The following is a 19,526-nucleotide window of genomic DNA, read 5'->3' on the forward strand; positions in this document are numbered from 1 at the left end:
TTCTTTTCCAATCTTCCGTATTTGTCAGAGTTGAAAATCCCTGCTAACAACAATATGTTGTGGGGAACTGTAGAAAAATAGCCAATGCTGTTGAAGAGAGGCGTGGACACAGTTTCTGGAGAGAGATGTGTAACTATACTATAAAGAAATGTTTAAATTTGTCTTTGATTGTCCTTGACTCTTCCCGCCATCCTTTCCCACATCTCTTGCCGCACCATTTGAGAACCACAGCTCTCATTGCTAGTAGACTTAGCTTGCAGTCCAATAATATGTGCTTGAAAAGGCGGACGTCACTTAAGTGGACTTATTCTAATTACCAGATACAACTGGGCAATGTGATACATCCTAGGGAAGCCCACCAATTCAGGAGCAGGTCATAGATATAGCAGCAAGCCCTTTAAATCAAGGACCAGCAAACATTAGGAACTAGGAGTCAAACTTCTAATGTTTATCATCTAGCCTGCAGCTACATATATACTTAGGATGGGTGCAACAGAGGGAGGGAGGAAAGAGATTGAATTATTGACACATCACTCCCTGATTCCCCCCCCCAAAAAAAACTCTGCCCCCTCTCCTTTGCTGGTTGCTGGGAAACTCAAGAAGGGAGAGTGCAGTTGTACTCTCGAACTTAAAAATGGAAAGCTTTAAACCTTGAGAGGTTTAAAGACTTTCTCAAGGCAAATCTTAAAAAATGGTGTATAAACACAGACAACTGGGAAACACTGGCCTGCAAGCGCTCCAAATTGGAGAACAGCCTTTACCAAAGGTGCCATGGACTTTGAAGGAGCACGAACTCAGGACAAAAGGGAGAAACGTGCAAAGAGGAAGGCATGCTTGGCAAACCATCACCGTGATCAACTCCCACTTGGAAACCTATCTCGCCACTGTGGAAGGAGGTGTGGATTCAGAATTGGCCTCCATGGTCACTTACGGACTCACTGTTAAGTCCGTGTTCATGGAAGGCAATCTTACTTGGCTACAAGTGATCACCAAAGAAGAAGACTTAGGTCTTGCTTGCTGGCTTCCCAGAAACATCTGGCTGGCTGTTGGGTCATTGGCTTCTTCTTTTGTTCTTATGCTCTTGGATGGGAGCCAAAGCATGGAATTTTCTAAGGATCAAATCCACCATCCCTTGGCACTAAATCCCTACATTTTAGGCATGGAGACTGAGGAGGCGATAGGTAGCAAATCTATATTCCCCATCCTGAAAAAAGTGAAGGCTGGAGTAATTTTAAATAATTATACTGGCTTAGAATCAAAAAAAGGGAAACATGGTGATGAAAACATTAGCTCAAACTGAACTCTACTGGATTCAGTGACAACTCTATTTGCTTCAGTGAATTGCACAACTATTTTTAATTTGGCATAATGTTTTCATAGCGGGGGAAAATATGTTTTCTTTCTGTGTCTATATTGCAAAGTCACAGCATGCCTGAATGCTCTTGGTCACCCCTTTAAATTCATCAGTTTATTAAGCTCGAAGTGCAACACATTAAAATAATAATTACTATATAAATTTATGAAGTGACAGTTCAAGATAATTCCAAAGATAATAATTTTTACTAATAACTCAGAACTGCACTGGCAAGTAACCATACAGAGAAATTTCCCTGAGAGAAGCTGACCAACAGAGAATTTATACGGTTAGCACTGAGCATCGGAGTCTTGCGCAAGGGAAATACAATTTTCAATAAAATGGGCGGGGGGTCACTGAGGCCTCATATCAGTGCATATTTTAACCTTGCGAATTATGAGCAATAATCCAACCATTTACCACACCAGTGGAGGAAAACCAGTAGGATATCAAGGGGCTTGCCTATTGATACCACTGTATAATAATTTCCACAAGGGTAGCCATTTTTGCTGCAACAAAAACTAAGCACCTTTTGGTACCTTAAAGACAAATTTTTATTATGGTATGGACTTCCATGAAGTGCATCATGAACTGTGTGCCCTTGCCATATAATAAAGATGTTAGCTTTTAAGATACCCCAAGACTCTTCATTATTTTCATAGTGTAATCGTGTGTATCTTATAATCATTCCCTCTAATATTGGAGGGTTAAGTAGTAATAGGATTGGGGCAATGAAAAACAAGAGGAAGGGAGCAGAGTTATTGACTGAGAGCTAGCTACAAACTGTGCAGAAGTACAAAACATCAGGCACATCATCTATGGGGGTCCGGGGGGGCTGGGGCTCCTCCAAATTTTTCCATTAGGGGGCTGGGCCCCCTCAATATTCTGCAGCCGGGTGGCCCCTGTCAGGCCCTCCTGCAGCTGCGACGGGCTCCATTGGGCCCTCCTACAGCAGTGGTGGGAGGTCCATCAGACCTTTTGGAGGGCCTCCTCCCATCATGTGTGATCACACACATGCGCCAGGCCCCCCCCATGTTGGGAGGAACCCGGCACACCAGCAAAGCATGAAATGAAATGAAATGAAATGAAGACTTCCCCCACCGCTGCCCACTTTGCACAAGAGGAGAGAGCATGCTTGGCAGCCTTAAGGAAGCACAGAACGTTGAAAGTCATTGAGTGGAAAGGAAAGAGAGAGAACGGGGCAGGGAATTGAACTGCTTGTGAACTGATGTGCCTGAGCCACAGCTTATAGGATTCTGGAAGATGACTTGGCTGGTTGACACACAAAGCAGGAGCTGTTAGTGGGTGAGGTTATACCGTACTGCAAAATATTATTGCAGGCCCTACTTACATTATGCAATACAGTCGTACCTCCGTTTATGTAACCCTCTGGTTACGTAAACTTCGGGGTGCGCATGCTGCAAACCTGGAAATATTTTACCGGGTTTCGCCGTGCATGTAGCGAAGAAGAAGAGTTTGGATTTGATATCCCGCTTTATCACTACCCGAAGGAGTCTCAAAGCGGCTAACATTCTCCTTTCCCTTCCTCCCCCACAACAAACACTCTGTGAGGTGAGTGGGGCCGAGAGACTTCAGAGAAGTGTGACTAGCCCAAGGCTGCATGTGGAGGAGCGGAGACGCGAACCCAGTTCACCAGATTACGAGTCTACCGCTCTTAATCACTACACCACACTGGCAGAAGCAGTCCTCAGGTTACGGAAACCTCGGGATCCGACCGGACCTCCAGAATGGATCCTGTCCGCAACCGGAGGTAGCACTTGTGGGAATACACTTCGTGGATTCTTTTGAATCCATGGTTATTTGTTTATATTAATGTTTATTATGCACTACTTTTCGTATCCTTCCGTTTAAAAGTGAAAGTAAAAGTAAGACTCAGTGGGCATTTTGCCACTGAGATTACTCCGCCTGAAAGTTTAGTTCCAGAGGTTTTTGAAGTTGTCAATGAACGTTTATTCTGCTTCCCGCCTTTTTCGGGGGCAGCAACAGCGTTTCTATTGGTAATATATGGATTGTGATGTCACACTTGGTTATCAATAAAAGGCTGCGGCTCCCCGCTTTAGGGATTCAATTCGTTCATTCTTTTAGGGTCTTTTGTTGCTTATCTTTAGTTCAGTTAGTTTAGTTTAAGGGGTTTTCGGGGAGCGGGTTGGACGGGCTGGACGGGTTGGAAGCGCATGTAGGACTTAGCTAGGATTTAGTTTGCGGAAGATCCTTCGGTAAAGGTTTAGTTAGGTTTTAGTTTAGCATAGGCTTAGATCGCGGAAGATTTCTCGGTATAGTTTTATTTAGCCTTAGCATTGCGGAAGATTCGGCGGTGCAGGGACTATTAGTTTAGGGAAAGCTTAGTATAGGGCTAGGAACAGTGAAGTGTAAAAGCCTATGCGGGTCAGCCAAAGCCATTCAAAGAAACATCTGTGTCTGTCTTTATTTAGGGTTGATTTAGAAAATTTATTTAGGGTTGATTTAGAAAATTTTCGGGGTCTATTTAGCCTTACTGCTTGGGTACGTAACTTTAGCCAGTAACTCAGGAGGTCGCAAGTGTTTGTAGCTAATTTCACGAGGCATTTTCATCCGAACCAACTCACGCCCCAGAATTATCGGCCGCTTCGTTCGCAGGCTCGGCCGGCGCCCGTGCTTTATACGCATGTGAGGTGCTGGCCGCTTATCCCCGGCAACTGGAATCCCACGTGTAGGTGGCCTAGACTTACACATGGGAAGCTCCAGCAAAGAATCCCCGCGAGCACTGTATAGAAAATGATAAATAATTCCTCCAGACCCCCCACAGAACAAATATAAATGAACTGGCCCCTGACAAGACGCAAAACAAATTTCAGCTGCTCCTGTTGGAAAGCAAAAGGAAATGATCTCTTCCATTGCCAGATGTCCCCAGAGGAAATTAATCCATGTCTTTTCTTCCCAACTTGTTTGTGCAGCTTCACTCGGAACAATTATGCATTATCTAGCCTGGTTGGTCAGAGAAGTGTCAAAATGTCCCCCTGGAGACATTTGGGGACTAAGCAGAAGTGTTTGGTTAAGCATCTCAGTCATTGATTTGGCCTGAATGGTAGTTTTTAATGTACCACAACATTTAATCTTCCATTGAAAAAGGCATAAAGGCATTTGTCATGAAAACATCTGGGGAAATCCACAAATGTGCCCATATTTATTCTTTCAGAAATGCCTGGCTGACCTAAAAGCAAAAGTTAGTGGAAAGTGGATAATTTTTGCACAGCATTTCAACTTTAATCCATATGTGGGGACCATTAAGAATGTAAAAGTCTGAATATGAAATGTATAGCCCTGTAATGATTATTCAATACACAGTTACAGAAAATGGGTGAATATGCTACAAATTAAGTATAATTTTGGCACAAGCAAGCAAGCAAGCAAACAAACAAACAAACAGAGATGGAGAGAGAAGGAAATCACATGAAAGATGTAAGAACGCAAAATAAAACTGAATTCTATTTAATTTAATTTATGCTTCACTTCAAAGAGAGGCAGTGTCATGTAGTGGTTAGATTATCAGAATAGGACCTAGGAGACCAGGCATGGAAACATCTGGGTAAATCCACAAATGTGTCCAAGTTTCTGTTTTCAGAAATGACTGACTGAGTTAAAAGCTATGAAACCTCGCTTGGGTGACCTTGAGACACAGGGTTGTTTGGGGGATTAAATGGGGAAGAAGGAACCATGCTTACTCTTCTGAGCTTCTTTGGAGGAAAGGTGGGGTATAAATATAACAATATTGTTATTATTCTTGACAAAAATGTAACATGAAAGGTGCTTTGAAATCCAGTGTATGAAATATATGCTTGTATTTTGGAAAACCGTAACTAAACATTTGTTAAAAATCAGTAAAAACCTCTGCTCGTGGCCGTTTCAACTAGGGTCAGTGGAGAAATTCAGTTCAGTTCACTTTTAAAAGTGAACCTACCCTACAGCTCTTACATGTTCTGAAAACTGCAGCCCTTACAACTGTAGAGTTTGAAGAGACCCTGAGGGTAATCTAGTCCAACCCCCTCCAATGCACAAATATGCAGCTGTCTCATACAGGGTTCGAACCTGCAACTTTGGCATTATCAGCACCGTGCTCTGATCAACTGGGCTATCCTAATCTGCACTTTCTGGGGGGGGGGACGGACAAGCCAAAACACAGCAGTCCTTCAAAATTCGCAGTTCTCCAGCCAAGTAATTTCTACAAAAAACACATATACAGTACAAAAGTTACGTGTGCACAAAAACGCAGATGTTAGTGAAAACATATTAAAAGCATTATTTTATGGAGAATTGCTTTGCAAAATGCACATAAGGCAAAACGGAATAGAAATGGGTATATCTGTAGAAATCTGCTGATGAATTTTCAAGAGGACTTAAACACACACACACCAAAAACCAAAAAAAAAAAAAAAAACCACAACTGATGTGGAAATGTGGTGAACTGAACTTGAGAGAGGGGGGAAAATAAGTTCTGAAAGAAACCAACACCGACAGATTCACCCGTCGCTTGTTTCAACATACAGGCGACTCTCAATGTACATGGAGGTTACATTCCAGGGATAGCATGTAAAGCCGAAGTCATGTACAGTATTGTCAAAACACTTGGGGTTTCATGGTGGGTGGGATTGCCAAAGTCTTTTTCCCCAGACACCTGCCCCCTTTCTTTCTTGTTTTGCCAAGTGCATAAAGCTGAATGCACACAAGTTCAATGTGCCTAACTTGCAAGTTGCCTGCACTGTCATTTTATGCAGTGTATACCAGTATATCTTTAATCACAACACAGCATAAAGGGATTTTAGCTACTTCAGAAGGAAAGAAGCAAAGGGAGGTGTTGCATGAACCAACTTCTGCTTGTCCAACAGGACTTAATCTTCCTCTCCTTCCTTCCTGTGCACCTCCAAAATCTGCTCTGAATGTCCTCCTCCAACCCTCCACAATAAAGTGTGTGTAAAATGGTAAAAAAGTAAAGGACCCCTGGACGGTTAACTCCAGTCAAAGGCGACTATGGGGTTGCGGCACTCATCTCACTTTCAGGCTGAGGGAGCCGGCGTTTGTCCACAGACAGCTTTCTGGGTCATGCGGCCAGCAGGACTAAACCGCTTCTGGTGCAACGGGACACCATGACGGAAACCAGAGCACATGGAAACGCTGTTTACCTTCCCGCCACAGTGGTACCTATTTATCTACTTGCACTTTGACGTGCTTTTGAACTGCTAGGTGGGCAGAAGCTGGGACCGAGCAACGGGAGCTCACTCTGTCGCGGGGATTCGAACTGCCGACCTTCTGATCAGCAAGCCCTAGGTTCTGTGATTTAACCTACAGTGCCCGGGCCTTAGTTTGGGGACCCCTGTCATATATCCTTCAATAATTATATTGCCACCTACATTGTGGTTTTGGTGGTATGCAAACTTATTTAAATTAATTTGATTTTTCAATTCATCAGCTAAAGAGAGATGTCGGGATCACCTGAATTTATACTATTCTGCCCTGACTGGAGCAGTTCTATTCGTTTTTATAATTTTACATTATGTTGCAACCTGCCCTGGGACCTCATGATGAAGGACAGGTAAGAAGTCTTATAAATCTAATAATAATAATAATAAAACTTTCCTCAGAGGACAGCCCGAATTATTTCACCACGGAGAGGTGCGACTTTGGTTTTCCACCTCATGTGCCAAAATGACATAGGGCACCCCCTGTGTCAGATTAAAGTATCGTGTTGAATAGAGATCTGAACTCGCGCCTGATGGGGCAAAGTCCAGTCCTCTGTCCCCCACAGTGGACTCACTATTTGACCGGCAAGGAGACTTGTAAGCTGGGGAATGACTATGTTGTTGTCTCCCCATGCTAATTATGTCATGGCAAAGTTGCATTTACTGCCCCAACAACAAGACTCCTCAACAGATGTGCATGATACTCATGATTTAGCAAGCGGAAACCAATTATGGCCTGATCCATTTCTAATGAGGTAACGTCTCTCAAGCAACTTGTCAGCACTCTACCTTGTTTCATTAAAGTTCTTGTAAAAACATGGAAGTTCAAAAAAAGACCAAGATTGTTATTATCTTTTAAAAGAGACGTCGAGGAGAGAAGAAGCCGAATCTCTGCTCACATTTTTCTTGCAGTAGGACAACTTAACCAGCGTAAGGGAATCTGGTAACATGCCAGTAATAATAACCGCCACATTCTAACTTTGAGAACCAACCACCCATATGACAGACGCGTGAGTGAAAAAAGAATAATTTTGAAGAACTCCAAGCTGCTGCCTCCAACTACATAACTGCCACCATTTCTCCAATGAAAATAGAGGCGTCCTAAATCAACAAACAAATAAATAAAAACTATATATATATATATATATATATATATATATATATATATATATATATATATATATATATATATATATACTATTTATACCCCAGCCATCTGATTGCGTTGCCCCAGCCACTCTGGGCCGCTTCCAACATATATAAAAACATAATGAAACATTAAACATTTCAAAAGAAACCGTCCGTATACAGGGCTGCCTTCAGATGTTTTCTAAAGGTTATATAGTTACTTATCTCTTTGGCTCGGGGGGGTCACACAACTCCATACCCTCCAACATTTCTCTGATGAAAATAGGGACATCCTGAGGAAAAATGGGACATTCCGGGATCAAATCAGAAACTGGGAAGACTTCTGTAAATCTGGGACTCTCTTTGGAAAATAGGGGGAGGGGACACATGGAGGGTCTGTAACTAAGGTTGACCAAAAAAAAAAAATCATTCCAGTAGCACCTTAGAGACCAGCTAAGTTTGTTATTGGTATGAGCTTTTGTGTGCATGCACACTTCTTCAGATACACTGAAACAGAAGTCACCAGACCCTTATATATAGTGAGAGAATGGGGAGGGGTATTACTCAGAAGGGTGGTGGGAATGGGGGATTGGCTGATAGGTGTGGGAAACCTGTTGACGACTGTTAACGACTGCAATTGGTCTTAAAGGAAAAGGCAAGGGGTGAGATGGCTAAAGATAGCTTTGTCATGTATAATGTTGATGGTAAAATTTCCTTACCGCCCCACCAGTGCTCGATGGAAGGAGGATTCAGCTATGTGCCATAGAACCCCTACCGCCCACCTAGAATCCTGAAACGCCCACTAGTGGGCGGTAGGGACCAGGTTGACAACCCCTGCTCTACATAAAAAGGTTAAAAAAGGTAAAGGACCCCTGGATGGTTAAGTCCAGTCAAAGGCGACTATGGGGTTGTGGCGCTCATCTTGCTTTCATGCTGAGGGAGCCGGCGTTTGTCCACAGACAGCTTCCCGGGTCATGTGGCCAGCACAATTAAACCACTTCTGGTGCAATGGAACAGCATGACTGAAGCCAGAGTGCATGGAGACGCCGTTTACCTTCCCACCGGAGCGGTACCTATTTATCTACTTGCGCTGGTGTGCTTTTGAACTGCTAGGTTGGCAGGAGCTGGGACAGAGCGACGGGAACTCACCCTGTTGCAGGGATTTGAACTGCCGACCTTCTGATCGGCAAGCCCAAGACCACAGTGCCACCCGTGCTACATAAATAGTGTAACTGGCCAAGGGACAAACAATACATGATGTTAAATGCATCTTTGGACCTAATGGAGGGGGCCCTAATCATTGCAAGGTGGGCGCGATAATTATTGGGATCACAATAGGCATGGAAGTGGAATTTTCCTTCCCTTCCCTGGGGGAAAACCCTCCTCTGAAGCTGGAATTCGAAACCTCCCGGAGACCAGTGGGAAAGTACTTCCCAATGCAAACAGCATATTCAGGGACGTGCAACAGAGCTTGCATATTAACGTAGCCTTGCTATGGACAAATTCAATGATATTTGCAATATCAATGATATTTGCAATCCATTCTAACAAATACTGTAATAGGTTAAGATTGGGTGAAGTACAATAACAACCTTGTAAAGTATACAGTTTTGGGTTCCCCCTCCCCCCCTTTATTTCCCCTTCTACACGAGTTCTGTTTCTCTTCTTCTTTTTCCCTCTTTTATTTACGTCTCACCATGTTTAGTGCACATATAATTATGTACTTTTTGAACTTTCAATAAAGATGTTGAAAAAAGGAAAGGGTTAAGCGTCCCTACACTTCCTGTGTCCATCTGATATTATTTGAAAACCCCCATCTAAATCTACTTTTAGTGGCATGACAAGTTTGTCCTTCAGATTCTAGACTTTTAAGTCAAGTGCTTTATAGTTCCATTCAGAACCGTGGATATTGTTCATTCAGGCAAATTGTGAGCGAGTGTCTCTGTCTGTGAGCCTCTCCCTTTATCGGATGGAGTGTGCTGGACTTGACTCGGACAGCTCTTTTCTTGTGGCTAGACAGGAATAAAATGTGTTTCAAAAAGGGTGGGGCAAGTTTCTCAAGAAACGATTATCCCAGCATTTGCTTTACTCACTGCCTATAATCTCTGACTCATTCTAAAAAATTAATGAAATCAAAAAGGGGGAAGAGAGCTAGAAGAAAAAGAAGCCACATCCTTAAATACCATTTCCTCTAGACATTTCAGTGAGGTGGGTTAGCTTAAAAATAAATAGGAAAACATTTGTGTTATCTGTGATAAGCTGAAAGCCTCTGTGTAAATAGAAAGGTCAGCGGTTCGAATCCCTGCGAAAGGGTGAGCTCCCGTTGCTTGGTCCCTGCTCCTGCCAACCTAGCAGTTCGAAAGCACGTCAAAGTGCAAGTAGATAAATAGGTACCACTCCAGTGGGAAGGTAAACGGTGTTTCCGTGCGCTGCTCTGGTTCGCCAGAAGCGGCTTGTCATGCTGGCCACATGACCCGGAAGCTGTACGCTGGCTCCCTCGGCCAGTAACGCGAGATGAGCGCCGCAACCCCAGAGTCGGACACGACTGGACCTAATGGTCAGGTGTCCCTTTACCTTTACCTTATCACCACTACAGATCAAAACAGGAATTTGGGATTCTTTGAGATGAGGGGGGCGTAATTTGGCTGAGATATCCCAAATCAGTAGTTGGCAATAGGAAGGTTGTGTGTTGTTTTTTTAAAAAAGAAAAGCTTATAGGATTTTACTTAAAAGAGAGAAAATACAGAATAACTGGGGAAGGGGAAATGAGCTGTCAGTTGTATGCCAATGGTGTCTTCCAGTGTATTGGAAGAAGCAAAGATCACCAGTGTCAAAGCAATGGTTCTTCAACATCCACTTCGTTGGACTGGTCATGTTGTGCGGATGCCTGATTATCGTCTTCCAAAGCAGCTACTCTATTCCGAACTTAAAAATGGAAAGCATAATGCTGGTGGTCAACAGAAGAGGTTTAAAGACTCTCTCAAGGCAAATCTTAAAAAAGTAGTATAAACACCAACAACTGGGAAATACTGGCCTGCAAGCGCTCCAATTAGAGAACAGCCTTTAATAAAGGTGTCGTGGGCTTTGAAGACGCTTGAACTCAGGACGAAAGGGAGAAATGAGCTAAGAGGAAGGCACACTTGGCAAACCCTCACCATGATCAACTCCCGCCCGGAAACCTATGTCCCCACTGGGGAAGGACGTGTGGATCCAGAATTGGCTTCCACAGTCATTTACGAACTCACTGTTAAATCCGTGTTCATGGCTACAAGTGATCGCCAAAGAAGAAGAAGGATTCTGCAAAGAATTTGCATGCATGAGGAACACTGACCCCCCCAATAAACACTTGTCTAAAAGAATTTCAAGACCCACATTTTGCTCCATTGCAGAGGTGTGTGTGTGTGTGTGTGTGTGTGTGTGTGTGAGAGAGAGAGAGAGAGAGAGAGAGAATATAATGGCTCTGGAAAGGAGGAAGACAGCACAAGTCACACCCCTATGACTATGGAACAGAAGAAAAAAGGAGGCTGGGTTGTGAGCTGACAGCCCTACTACTACGAGGATATAGTTGTTGACACTTGGCATATGCTAGGATGAACTACAGTTACCATTAAAAACAATTTGTTGTTTTAGACAAAATGGCAAGTTGTGGTTGACCCCAAGTGGAAGGGGAGCTTTCATGGCCATCCACAGGGATTTTTCAGGGTGGGGAACTTCTCAACACCTCCTCACAGCGGCGTTAGAAGAAGAGAAACAGGGAGAAGGTGAATGTCCAAAGCCCGCCTTTTGCTCACAAGCAGCTAGGGATGGAGGAGAAATTTGAGTTACTATGAATTTAAAGCTGAATTTCGCACTTTATGAAACAATATGGAATATGAAACACAGTTGTCCTTCAAAATTCGCACTTATCCGAATTTTGCAACGTTTACAGCAATGCACATGTTAGGGCAGCGTGTGCATAAAAATGAAGATGGCAGTGAAAATAGCGTACAGGAATGAATCGTATTAAGGGAAATTGTTTCCGAAAATGTGCACATTAATCAAAACTGTGTTTATTATTATCTCTAAAAGCCTGGTGAATTTTCATGAGGGTCCCCCCTTTTTCAATTGCAAATTGATGCAAGATGTGAACTGAATTTAAGATTGGAAAAATGAGGGAAAGAGGTATAAATTGAATTTTATAGGACAGGGATAGGGAACCTTCAGCCTGCGGGCATAATTCGTCCTCCCAAGGGTCTGAATTTGGAGTGTTATATTGCAGCGATACAACAGCATCATTATCCACAGTACATATCATTGTACACTGAGAAAATGTAGCAGTTTACAATAGAGGAGTTTCAAGGAAGTCATTTTGCTGGAAAGCAGAATCAATGACTTTTCAACGCTGTCACTCCTGACATGAAGTTGGAACAAATACCAAAAAATGTTGTTCGTGGGATCTATCCAATTTTAAGTTATTTCCGAATGCAGGTCCTTTATATCATCACTTTTGTATGAAAGACTACTAAAGGGATAGGACACGAAGTTATTATTGCTAGCAAAATGCCATTTTATCTGACTTGATATTAAGGAAGGCAAAAGAGAAGGGGAAAATCTGAGAGCTGCATGTTTGTGTAAAGAGTCATATGGTTACTTGGTTTCCTTGATAATCCAGCAGAGTGGTGCACTCAGCAGGTGGAGCTAGGATTTAGAACATCCTGTTTGAACACGCCCGTTCAAACGTCATGGATGCGATTTCCAGCTATTGACCACATGCAGTTGGAAAATTAATAGTATCTGTCTTTTCACAATCTGGAACTTAGTTTCTTTTGCTTCCGACTGCAAAATACATGCCTGGAACAACAGGCATGAATTGCAGCTGGCACCTTTCCAGAGTATTTCTTAGTAGTTTAGGGGTGCAGGGAAACAGCCCTTTAACCTGCTGTTCAAAGTTACCGTCAATTCCACAGTCTTTCAAAACAAGTCATAAGACCATGTCTCCGCCACTTGCCTATGAAATCAAACAAAGAACATCTGAAGAAAGGGTATCTGAAGAAGTGTGCATGCACACGAAAGCTCATACCAAGAACACACTTAGTTGGTCTCTAAGGTGCTACTAAGGACCATCAAGAAGGCTGATCGCCGAAGAATTGATGCTTTTGAATTATGGTGTTGGAGGAGACTCTTGAGAGTCCCATGGACTGCAAGAAGATCAAACCTATCCATTCTCAAGGAAATCGGCCGTGAGTGCTCACTAGAAGGACAGATCCTGAAGTTGAGACTCCAGTACTTTGGCCACCTCATGAAAAGAGAAGACTCCCTGGAAAAGACCCTGATGTTGGGAAAGATGGAGGGCACAAGGAGAAGGGGACGACAGAGGATGAGATAGTTGGACAGTGTTCTCGAAGCTACTAACATGAGTTTGGCCAAACTACGGGAGGCAGTGAAGGATAGGCATGCCTGGCGTGCTCTGGTCCATGGGGTCACGAAGAGTCGGACACGACTGAACGACTGAACAACAACAACAAGGTGCTACTGGAAAGAATTTTTTATTTTATTTTGTTTTGACTATGGCAGACCAACACGGCTACCCACCTGAAACAAAGAACAGTACATATTGCATTTTAGAAAACCTATTTGCTTTTCAAGTAATGATAACCTAAAGTAAATTAAGCTTAAAAATATTGTAGAAAAAGTTTTATTTTGATTACTTGTAGAAGAGATTGGTGGAAATTGCTATGATTAAGTGGTTTTCTCCTTCATGGAGAGCACGTGTTGCGGAAGGGTCAACAAGACAATCCCCTGTTGCTGGGCGGGTTAGCTTGGATGGCCACGGATGTGATTGGGCTCCTCTTGTTGTTGGGGAGATGTTGATGTTGCAAATGGATGATTGGCAGCCATAGGCTTTTTATTCCCAGTGCACAGCGTTGAGCTTCCTCTTTTCGCTATGCACCCACCCTCCCTGTTTTCGGGGCCTTTTGCGTTTGACCTTGCTAAGCCTGTCATGGGGTCGCCTGCTTTGGGGCAGGGGCCTGGTAGGAATTTTGTCCATTTGGCAGATTGGCTGGGGCCATTTGGTTTTTGTCTAAAGGTAAAGGGACCCCTGACCATTAGGTCCAGTCGTGTCCGACTCTGGGGTTGCGGCGCTCCATCTCGCGTTACTGGCCGAGGGAGCCGGCGTACAGCTTCTGGGTCATGTGGCTAGCATGACTAAGCCACTTCTGGTGAACCAGAGCAGCGCACGGAAACACCGTTTACCTTCCTGCCAGAGCGGTGCCTATTTATCTACTTGCACTTTGATGGGCTTTCGAACTGCTAGGTGGGCAGGAGCTGGGACCGAACAACAGGAGCTCACCCCGTCGTGGGGATTGGTTGGTGGAGGGGTAAGGAATCAGCTGTGCCTGCCCCTCCAATGCTGCTGCTGCTGCAAGGGTATTCCATTAAAAGAATACAGAGGTTCGCCATGCTTTTGTCCATATCCCCGGCAAAGGGCTAGGGCCACGCAAGAGCCCCTGGGAGCATTTGGGGAGAGGTGAGGGCCTGGCACCCAGCTCCGTTCTCTCCCCTAAAGTGTTTACCCTTACTGACTTCGCTGGCTAGCGGATGTCAGTTCTGTCCCAGGGCAGGGACAGATATTTGGAACCAATGCCTAAGCAACCACTCACACTGTTTGTATTTAAATAAAGTTGTGGCCAAAATTATGCCAAAAACCTTAAACTTAAATTTCTGTGTGAAGTGTGAATTTATTTGGGGGTGTCTTGGGACCTCAACAAGCAAAACGGCAGAATGTTAGAGTGGGAAGATGAAGTGCTCTTTCTGCTCTGAAGGATGAATATATTATTATTATTATTATTATTATTATTATTATTATTATTATTATTATTATTATTATCATCATCATCATTATTATCAGTAGTAGTAGTAGTAGTAGTAGTAGTATTTTATTTATACCCCGCCCACCTGGCTGGGTTAGGCGACTTCCAACACAACAAAGGGGCAAATTAAATGTGTCCACAACTTTAAACCCAGATCTGATGCAATGATGCCGAAAGCAATTAAATTCAACTCATTTATGAAACAAAATTAAACGGTAGTATTCCAAAGGGTCATTTTTCACAAAGCATTCCAGTAGCTTTGCATTTGTTCTAGAATGCAGATTGAGAACTGATAACTGTTCAAATGAGAAGAAGGAAGAGAGGAAGCCTCACTGTTTGCAGGGTGGGGCTTTCTGCTCAGTATTGAGAAATCCTAATTGCAGCCATGTCCCTTGGTCTCATAGAAGTCATTGAAACATTTGACTTAATTAGATCAGAAGGCACAGGGCATCCAGCCTAGTAAACCTATCTTCTCATGGAAAGTTTGCACTGTTTTGAATGAGAGCTGGCATAGAACAGTTAAATGAAGCAATAGTTAAATGAAGTTACTATCTCTCTCTCTCTCTCTCTCTCTCTCTCTCTCTCTTACACACACACACACACACACACACCTGCAATATATATTAATACTGGTCTGGTTTGCAGCTCTGTTGTAAAGAGTACTAATATAATATGCCTGAAGCATTTTGAACACTATACAGATGCTAAATATTTTAATTAAATTGTGAGCTGGTCTGTGACCGTAAAAATAAATTCATTCATTCATTCATTCATTAAATTTTGAAAATCCTATGGGAACAGATGTTTTATTCTGAGGTGTTTTGACTCAGCCCTACTCCAGTGTAAATATAAAACAACACCTGCCTTTGGGTCCTGACAAATGATCTCTGAGGAAGGCACATACATTCCTCTTTATTAAGCACCAGAACGCAGTTCTTTGGCGGCAAAGAACTGCGTACGTATACTGTGGGAATACGTTTTAAGGTGCTCCTGCACCTGTTTTCTTTAAGGTAATCTTCCGCGGATCGCACGGAAGGTAGAGGATCCGGCAGAGGGTTTGGTGCCTGGATCCCTCCACGCTGGGGGCAAAGCACGCCAATTTAGCCTCATTAATGATCAGTTAAGCGTTTCCCGCCCAGAAACTACCCTAGAAACAACGTTGTGATTTGGTTCATGTTAATGTTATGACGATGTTTAACTTCCTAATAAATAGCCCCTGCTCTCTGTAGCGGTGTGGAGAACGCGCGAGACAAGCCAGAGAGAAACCGAAAGAGAAACCAAGCCGCACAGAGCAGTGGAGCGCAACTTCACCATTGACTGCAGTCTCTTAGTCTTTATTTCTTTTTATTTCAAAAACGTTTATTTGGCCTTTAAGTTTTGGCCACTATTTAGCTTTGCCTATCTTTCCTATCTGGAAACCTCCGGAAACCTCCGGAACCTTCAGAAACCTTCAGAAACCTTCAGAACTCATGACAACTACCTTCAGGTTCATAGCCAGCGGACCCTTTCACGGCCAGTGGGAGCAGGAACTCCGGGATTACTGGTCGTCCCAGATGCTGGCTATCCCCGCAGTATACCCTAAGCTGCAATGTACAAGCAAAACTGTTCTTTACATTATGTGGAATTTACCTCAGACCCAGCATGTGATTAAAAAGGGGTGGTGGTGGAGGGAGCGTGTGTGTTTGGTCATTTCACGCACCCCCTACACGCACTAAAGCTATGCCAAAGGGTGTTGTTCTTTACAATCATTTCTGAGAATGCTTATTCATCTCAGTCAGAGTGGTGATGGCCGAACTATTACAGAACATGAAAAGAAAACAGTGAAACACATGTTAAATTTTTTCCAAGTGTTCCTTATGATTACAGCAAAAAATAAATAAACGTTTTTGCTTTTAATTCTGCATGCAGGAGAAACCCCAGACGCTTCAAAGTTGTGTCTATTTTTTCCCTATTCGGGTTGCCCTCCTGTTTAGAATTTACAAATCAGAACCTGGAGATTTGTTCTGTTCCACCCCCACCCCCAAAAAAGGTATTTGCTCTATTCCTTAATTTAAAAGAAGATGGTTAACATGCAATCTGCTTGCCCAGACCGAGGCAGGAGAAAGGTTGCAGGCCTCCATCAAAACTACAAGCCCCACTCCTGCACCCACCTTCTCGTTTTTGACAAATTACGACTCCCCTGTAGCCTTCTAAAGAGAACTAGGGGTGGGGAAGAAATTTGATTCAGTTTGTATTTCAAGACAAATCAATATGATTCACACTTAACTGAAACAACGCCAAGCCAAAAGAGAACCAACTTTCAAAATTCGTACTTCTTCAAATTTTGAAGTGCATTTCTCCAACAAAGGAATATGTACAAAAACATGCAAAAATGCATAAATTAGGGGACGTAACTGTTATAAGGTACATTTCCAGGTTACATTTCCACATACCGTATATACTCGAGTATAAGTCGACCCAAATATAAGCTGAGGCACCTAATTTCCCTACAAAAATGTGGGAAAGCTTATTGACTCAAGTATAAGCCGGTTCACCTTTGCCACTGTGGTAGAGGAGGAACGAGCAGCCCAAAGCAGCCCTTTGGGCTGCTCCTTCCTCTTCCTCCTTTGCTGCTGTGGAGCTCACCCCGTCGCAGGGTTTCGAACCGCCATTCTTCTGATCAGCAAGCCCTAGGGCTCTGTGGTTTAACTCACAGCGCAATGTTCCCTTGTGTTATACAGAGAAGGCTGGGATCCTGTCCTGTTTAAGCAGGAGCCAGGGAAAGTGAGCACCTGTGGGGTTTTAATACTTCCTTAACTGATAGGCTTTCTGTCTTCTGGGGTCTAAAGTTTGCATTTATGTGAGCAGTTCAGGAATGGAACAAGCTGCCTGGGGAGAGTAAAGAACCGCCGTTCTTGCACGCTTCTTAAGGAATGGTTGACTTGAGTATAAGCCGAGGGCAGCTTTTAAAGCACAAAAAGTGTGCTGAAAAACTAGGCTTATACTCAAGTATATAGGTACATTTCCTCAGGTTACAAACTCCTCGGGTTACAGACTCTGCTAACCCAGAAATAGTACCTCGGGTTAAGAATTTTACCTCAGGACGAGAACAGAAATCACGCGGCGGCAGCGGGAAGCCCCATTAGCTAAAGTGGTACCTCAGGTTAAGAACAGTTTCAGGTTAAGAACAGACCTCCGGAATGAATTAAGTTCATAACCAGAGGTACCACTGTACAACCAACGGAGAGGAAAATATGATTTTTCAATGCAGCCACCTTTCCCAACTCTTGATATTCTCTTTCTCCCTCTCTTGCTTAGGGTTTAATCCAATGTCCCATAGCCCCGACATCATTTCATGAGTCAGTGGCAGGAAAAGCGGATCAGACTCTACATTCCCAGCCTAAGCTGGGCTAATGGCTAGTCCAGATTTCCTCTCTCCCTTTTTGCAGAACACCTCTAACTCAGTAGCCGTTGCAGGAAAAGCTGTGGAAAAATGAATGCACATGCTAGGAGGCTACTCATCTTCAAAAAAGCACAAGGGCACATAAGTACATTAGGGAAGAAGGGGAAAGCAAAATAACTTCTTTCGGAAATCAGCCCTCCTATTTCTGGACAACACACATGGGGCAGCTTCGCTGGCGCCCACCCCCATTACAGCACGAAGGACAGCCGTTCTGAGATGGTGTCACATGAGTTAGCAATTAAGTCTTGGTTCGTCCACATTTCACCTCAGAGGAGGCTTAAGCTGAGGGAACCTCAGTCCTAACATTTGCAATATGGAAGAAGATAATGTTTTATTTAAAATGTATGCCCTGACTTTCATGTAAGACGATTGAATTTTAACTCCATTAAATAAACATATTCTGTAACAGATGTGTGGCTGCAGAAAAAAACAACTACACAGCAGACCAAAGTGGAATAATGTAAGGATCATCAGTAACGAAAAGCATTTCTATGGTTTTTTTTTTTTTTTAAGTGGTTTTGCCAGCTTCCGGAACCTTCCCAGTGATATCATCTATTTATTAAGACTCTGAACTAAGAATTCCACACAAATGCCATTTTTCATGGAATCATAGAACCGTAGAGTTGGAAGGGACCCCAAGGGTCATCTAGTCCAACCCCCTGCAATGCAGAAATCTCAACTAGATCACCCATGGCAGATGACCATCCAACCTCTGCTTAAAAATCTTCAGTGAATGAGAGTCCGCCAATTTCTGAGTCCATTCCACTGTCCCAACAGCTCTTACAATCTAGAAAGTTCTCTTATTTGAAATACTATTAAATGGACTACTTGAATAATGGCCCTTGTCTTTTTTCTCTCTGTTTGATTAACCTTCGGGTTGAGAAGATGTTTTATTTAGTTTTTAATAATGCACACAACTGTGTTTCCCATCACAGGCACGTCAACTAGGTACAGTGGTGCCCCGCTAGACGAATGCCTCGCTAGACGAAAAACTCGCTAGCGGAAGGCTGCCCTGCAAGACGAAAATGCCTCGCAAGACGATTTTTTTATTTTTGGCGCAAAAACCTCCACGCTCCATTGCCGCTTCGCTAGACAAAAAATTCGCTCTACAAAGACACTCGTAGAACAAATTATTTTCGTCTAGCGGGGCACCACTGTAGTTGGAACAAATGAGCAGTGACCATTTCCCATAAATATACCCCTGATCTTCATCTCAGAATCTTCATATTTTATAAAATAGTTGATTTTTCTGTTACAGGGGAATAATTGCAGACTACAGCCACACAACACATAGCATGGGAGTAGCAAGCACATTTTAAATATCGGTATGCAATGATGATATGGCTGCTTGTTGATTTATTTATTTATTGCCTAACAAAACTTTCTCCCTCTCTGTATAACCCTTGCCAAATGGCAATTCCTGATTCTCTGCCTTTAACAGTAGCCTGACACAGAGATATTAAACTGGGGAAGCGTAACAGCAAGCAGATCATGTGCTGAAGAAAGTATCACCAGCT

Source organism: Lacerta agilis, chromosome 6 (genome assembly GCF_009819535.1).
Source record: "Lacerta agilis isolate rLacAgi1 chromosome 6, rLacAgi1.pri, whole genome shotgun sequence".
In the NCBI taxonomy this organism is placed as follows: Eukaryota; Metazoa; Chordata; class Lepidosauria; order Squamata; family Lacertidae; genus Lacerta; species Lacerta agilis.